Raw genomic sequence first — 6,689 nt, forward strand, 5'->3', positions numbered from 1 at the left:
CATCATATTGGTAATTAACAAATCTGCTTAAGTTTTCGCAAGCGTTGTCCCGAAAACAAAACCCGGTCCAAAACTTCGCCCCTTACCCCACATTAGGGCGGTTCAAAATTAAAAAAATAAGCTTGGAACCTCAGTATCCCATATCTTCCTTACTATCCTTTCCATAAAAATAGTGTGCTGTGAAATTTCCAGCTTTCTAGGTGGTGATTTAAAGGTGACCCAAAGAAGATGTAGGATTATATGAAAATTACTTTGGAGACATTTTGAAAAATGTTTCAAATATTTTAGTACTTGATTGTAATTGCAAACTTATTATCTTATAGTGGAAACTCATTCTCCAAAATATAATAATAAAGAAATTGGCTGAAGAGATCAAGTCGACGGATAGGAGAAGAGATATTCATGAAATTGATTGCTATTTGTTAGCTTCGTATGAGATTATTGCTCTGCAAACGTCTGCAAAAATCTCAAACAAAATTAGCTCAAATTAGATTTGTTTCTTCAGCAACATTCTTCATTAGATTTTGAAGAAAGAGCTTTCACTATGGGATGATAAGTTTTTATTTACATTACAGTACTAACGTGTTTGGAACATTTTTCAAAATTTCTCCATAGTGATTTCCATATAATCCTTCTTTATCCACCTTTAAATCATCAGCGCAAAAGCTGAAATTCACAGAACATTATGTTTATGGTTAGGATGGTAAAGACCATATAGGAGATTGAATTTTCAAACATTTTCAAATTTTGAATCGCCCTACCCTACATCCTTCACATCACGATAGACAAAATAGAGAGTCGATGTCGTATTATGGATCCTCTACAGAAAAACATAATATTAAAACTCAAAGCAAGCTTATTCCTATAAAAATCCACCGGTAGAACTTCGTTTGCACTGTTAGGCAGTAGTTTCAGGCAAAATATTTGGTGTTTGTGTTTTGCTGGCTCTACGTCCTTCAAGACATGACCTGCGCCACAATGTTACGCCAACTAACTCGGTCCATGGCTGCTAGCCTCCAGTTTCTCAATCCCTTCACACTTCCTAGATCCTGCTCCACTTGGTCAAACCACCTAGCCGGATTTGAGGTGAACACCATTTTTGCGGGATTGTTGTCCGGCATTCTCACAACATGTCCCGCCCATCGTTCCCTTCCAGCTTTGGCGACTTTCTGGATACTTGGTTCACCGTAGAGTTGCGCAAGCTCGTGGTTCATTCTTCTCCTCCATACGCCGTTTTCACATACTCCGCCAAAGATCGTCCTAAGCACACGTCGTTCAAAAACTCCTAGCGCTTGTAGGTCCTCTTCCAGCATTGTTCCACGTCTCATGCCCGTAGAGGACTACCGGTCTTATCAGCGTCTTGTACATGGTACACTTAGTACGGAAGTGAAGTTTACCAGGCCGCAAGGTCTTGTGGAGTCCGTAGTAAGCACGACTTCCGGCAATGATACGTCTTCGAATTTCTCCGTTGCAGTTGTTATCCGACGTTATCAATGATCCGAGGTAGACAAATTCGTCCACCACCTCGAACTCATCCTCGTCGATCATCACGCGTCTGCCAATGCGAGCTCTATCGCACTTGATTCCTCCAGCCAGCAGATATTTCGTCTTCGATGTATTTACCTTCAATCCAACACGATCTGCTTCACGTTTCAGCCTGGTATACTGTTCAGAAACCACCTGGAACGTTCTTCCGATAATGTCCACGTTTTCAGCAAAGCAGATGAACTGGCTGGATTTATTGAAGATAGTGTCCCGCATGTTGAAGCCCGTCTTTTTCATAACACCTTCTAGCGCAATATTGAACAGGAGGCAGGAAAGACCATCGCCTTGTCGAAGTCCTTTGCGTGTTTCAAACGGGTCCGATAATGCACCCGATATCTTCACACAGCACTGTACACTATCCATCGTTGCTTTGATCAGTCTAGTCAGTTTCCCGGGAAAACCATTCTCGTCCATAATCTTCCATAGCTCTTCGCGGTCGATGGTATCATAGGCCGCTTTGAAATCGATGAATAGGTTTTGCGTAGGGACTTGATATTCGCGACACTTTTGGAGGATCTGCCGCAACATAAAGATTTGGTCTGTCGTCGATCGCCCGTCCACAAAACCGGCTTGATAACTTCCCACAAATTTGCTTGCCAGTGGCTATAGACGGCGGAAGATGATCTGGGAAAGCACTTTATGGGCTGCTTTGAGACTACTCCAGCAGTCCTCAAGAGGGGCTTCGGTGAGCTCTCCCTCTTCCGGCAACGCTGCTTCAAGGCTTTGCGCGTAATCAGTTGCGACTTCGGGTAGCTTGAGTCGTTCCAGATTGTACCGTGGCGGGCGTCGGTACCGAATGTTGTTCACAACGGAGAGTCGTTGGCGCACTTTAACCGTCACTAGGTAGTGCTCCGAATCGATGTTTGCGCCGCGATAGGTTCTGACGTCGATAATGTCCGAGAAGTGTTTTCCATCAATCAAAACGTGGTCGGTTCAGTCTGTTGGGGAGATCGCCAGGTGTAGTATTCGGTTTGAGGTGCATAAATACAGGTATTTGAACAGTTTTGAAAATGAAATCACACTAGGACCCTCTTGTGGAATAATTAGCAATTTCAAGGGGCTTCATAATAGGCACGTCGGTAGCGAGCCAGATTAATAATATGGGAATCAAATGGAGGGTCCGCAATAGGGAACGTCAAATTTGTAAACTTTCCTATTATGGACACAAGCGGGGTCCATAATAGCTAAAAGGACAACAGTTTTCCAAATGTATATTTTACTGGTAACATCGATTTATGTATTATGTAATGTCTAAAGGCGCACTATGACATAAAAACATGGAACTTGTTGTTAGGCTGCACGAAACGTATATCCTTCTGAGATATCATGGCGAAAAACCGTCGAGAATGAATTCCAGCTTCTAAGGAGTCCATTACTAGCACTGAAGCCCTAGAACGTCACACAAAATATTTTTGATCTAGTGCTTTTAATATTGCAGCAAGACAAAAACAATCCGCAGCCACTGTGCCACCATGTTCAGTGTATCTCATAAAAAGTAGACGTGGCTCCAGAGAGGATCGAACTCACGACCTTCGCGTTATTAGCACGACGCTCTAACCAACTGAGCTATGGAGCCGATATGTTGGCAATGGGTTGCTAATTTCATTCAAAACATACCCTACCTAACAACCTTAACCTTAGGTTGGCCGGTACTGAAGCTTACCACCAGGAGCTCATGTTTCACAGCAAGCAATCGACTCTGTTTTACTATTCGATACAGAGATGGAAAGGTACGCATCGAACTGTAAACCGTATGGTAACCAACTGTGGTACGGTGAAGAAAGCGGACCCACGACCATTACCTACGTCTTACATTGATGATAGGGCAGCGAGCATAAGCGAGATGTGGGCAGCAGAGACACAAATCCGTATATGCATGGGGTTGTTTGTAAAGAGGTAGGGTATGTTGCAACCCCTTTCTTTTTTTACTGAACCACCACCACTAAAGTTTCATGAATTTTAATGAATGTGGTAGGGGAAGACGGGGTGAAAACGCCAGCTGGCGGTTTGTGTAGTACTTTACTAAATTAGTATTTTTTGGTAATTCATAAGTATTTTTGGTGATGTTCAGTTTTTGCTGAACGGTATTGAATTTGTTCTAATTTGCTAACATCAAACTTAGCTCAGAATCGCGTGTTCGGTACTTTTTTTGAACAGTGATAAAAATGTAATTCCAAACATACCGATATTTTAGTTAAATGCGTGAATAGCATTATACTTTACTTCTTATTTCCGGTAGATGCAATAACTCAACTTACAGTAATATAGAATATGCAATGTACAAAATCGAAAGAATCATACAGCTAGCAAACAAAAACAGCAGCATGAGGTTGCATCAGCAGACTTCTAATCCTGCTTTCTATTTTAAAATAAATAAAAAAATCAAAAATTGTAAATTTTAGCGTTACGTAATAAATGGATGCCGCCTTATGACATACGGCACCCGAGCCTGCCAAATAAACGAGATAAGTAAAAAAATCCTGCTTTCTAGCTAAATATTCATGGTTACTAGATTGATAGGCGAATTAAACAAGTTGTGAACTGATACGTAGAACTGAATCATCTTTTTGTCAGTGTTGACAAACTCACACGTAAATCTTAATCAATGAGCCGTGAGAGCAAACTCATCAGAGATCAGCTCCAAATTTGTCGTGCAAATTCACTCAATCACACTCAAGGCGGCATCCACAAATTACGTAACACTCTAGGGAAAGGGGGGAGTAGGCTCAAGCGTTATGGCTTATACAAAAATTTAAAAATTTTCATACAAAAAGCGTTATGGAGGGGGGGGGGGGTGAGGCGGTCAACATTTTGCAATTTTAGCGTTACGTAATAAATGGATGCTGCCAAAGACATCAAAAATGATTCAATCATAAAGCCCACCGAAAACACTTGAGAGCCGATTGTTCTTATTTACGTTAGGAAGGATTATTATAATTTTACCATACTAACAATTGCTTTGTGTGAGTAAACTGAGGAAATATCAGGCAATGAGTCAAACAGATGAGCCAACTCATTCATGATTGACAACTCACGCATGAAATATTTCAATCGTGAGTTATAAGCATTTGATTTTCTCACAACACTGATTTTTGCAAGAGATTGGCACCCATGGATTGGCATGTGAAATTCCCTGAGATACGTACGATCGCCAAAAAGTATCTTTCCACGTTAATCACACACAATATAGGTGTGTCAGTTTTCCATTTGAATTAACAAACTCAAATTATTCGCAACAATATAAAACTACCATCAAAAAGACCATGGATATTCGGCTAGAAGTACAGATAAAAGTTGTTCGATGTGTCGATGACAGAAAGGTTAAAGCTCATTCACAAATTTCACATAAATGCATAAATGAATAAATTGTCACAATTACAACACCTAATTTTTGATAATGTATATGACTTCAAAAATGACATGCTGCTTCGAAAAGGATTTTATCTTGATTTTGAAGTATAAATTATATTGCGGTCTTACCCCATCTTCCCCTAGCTCTAGCTTACCATGCGTTGCAATTTTCGAGGAGGTAGGTAAGGTGTAGCTATCAGGTGCATGTGCGGAAAGTGTGAAATTTGCTGAAGCTTCTTTTTGGGTAGGTAGGGGATTGCAGATCGCACATTGTGAACAATGAATGGTCAGACGGATGGCATGGCACCCTATTCGGCTGCTTCCTGTTGTCAATGATTTCCGGTTTCTCAGCAAAGAAGAAGCGTGGGCGTGTTAGTTGCGCAGAAGTAGAGCAAGAAGTGTTCAGAAACGCTTATCAATCCACGTTAAACTTTCGGTTATCATGAAAGTAACACAGACAAACAGACGAATTTCATATAAAGTCAAACGTGTGCTACAATAAGGGCGCAAGATCGATGTCTCTTCATCGAGCCTCTCTTCTGTGAATAAAAGATGCAATTTTGATCGAGTTTTTTTTTCTCAGGATGCAAGATTGCATCGCTGCCATGAGTGTTTTTAAGTGAAACACTGCGGAAAAATTTGCAGCTTGTCACCTCTATTGCTGAAGAGAGGATTAGTACCTTCAAAATTTGGTGCAATACTGGAAGTTGGATTTCAAGCTGTTTCATCATAAAACACCTTGGATCAATTCACACATTTTTCAGTATTATGCCACAAACTCAATTTCGAGTTAACGTACTAAGGTTCAGTTTTTGAGGTTGCTTTTTGTTTTGCTCTTCACTCTCCGACAGCAATAGAAGAAGAAAATAAATAGGAAGCGGAAAATAATTCAAAATTAAGTTAAAAAATACTCAAATATGAGTTTTCTATTTTCTCTGTGCAGTGTTAAAAAGTAAAACCCCTGTGGCGTTTTTGTCGACAAAGTGTACATCAAACATGATCAAAAGTGTCATGGTTCATATTAGAATAATTTTAAAATAAAATTTTAGACATGATATAGCCGTTATTTGATCCGGAAAATTTACCAAGGTAGTGGCAAGAACACGCTCTATTGTGTCATCTAATACAACCAATATTTTATCAAAAACTTTACGACCCTATTCTTAATTTTACCGTGGATTCGGTCTAACCTTAAACAACAGCATTTGTTTGGGTGTAAGTGTTTGTAATGGAGAGTAAGTAAAGGGTACGTCACAAATAATGTGAATGATAGATTTTTTTTCCAAATCTTTTTGATCACAAAAATACTATGGTACAGGTTGTTAACAACTCCCAGTTTCTGGTGGTCAGCAACTACCTACCGCAAACAATTGGGTTTTAAAAGTTGTCGCTACCCAAAACTTTAAACCGGAAGTAAGATATTTTTACGATTTTTTTTTAGAAAAAATCTCCCTTTCTATGGAGTATTTCAAGTATTCCAAGGAACTGTAAGAGATATTTTGATTCATTTTAAGCAAATTTAGTACATTACAGTCAACTATCCATAACTCAATGTTGAAGGGATGCATAGAGTAACACAACACCAGTGCAAATGCGATCTAAGGAACCATCGAGTTAGCCATGAAAGCCACATTTTACTATGGTTCTCTAACTCAAAATCAAGATACGAAATTTCGATTGATGGAGTACATAAATTTTGTAGAAGACTCCTTCAAATTATTTTGCTCATCGATCGTACTTTTTGAAAAAATACACCTATCCCGATTTCATGATAATTTTTTTATAAATATGAA

The 6,689-nt window shown here is 39.6% G+C and overlaps 1 non-coding gene across 1 annotated transcript; it reads right to left on the reverse strand.

Moving 5' to 3' along the window:
• Nucleotides 1-3,047: 3,047 nt before the first annotated feature.
• On the reverse strand, nt 3,048-3,121 carry Trnai-aau. Its single transcript has one exon. It is a non-coding gene; the product is annotated as a tRNA-Ile (tRNA).
• Nucleotides 3,122-6,689: the final 3,568 nt, after the last annotated feature.

The sequence above is a fragment of the Aedes aegypti genome, chromosome 1 (genome assembly GCF_002204515.2).
Source record: "Aedes aegypti strain LVP_AGWG chromosome 1, AaegL5.0 Primary Assembly, whole genome shotgun sequence".
Taxonomy (NCBI): Eukaryota; Metazoa; Arthropoda; class Insecta; order Diptera; family Culicidae; genus Aedes; species Aedes aegypti.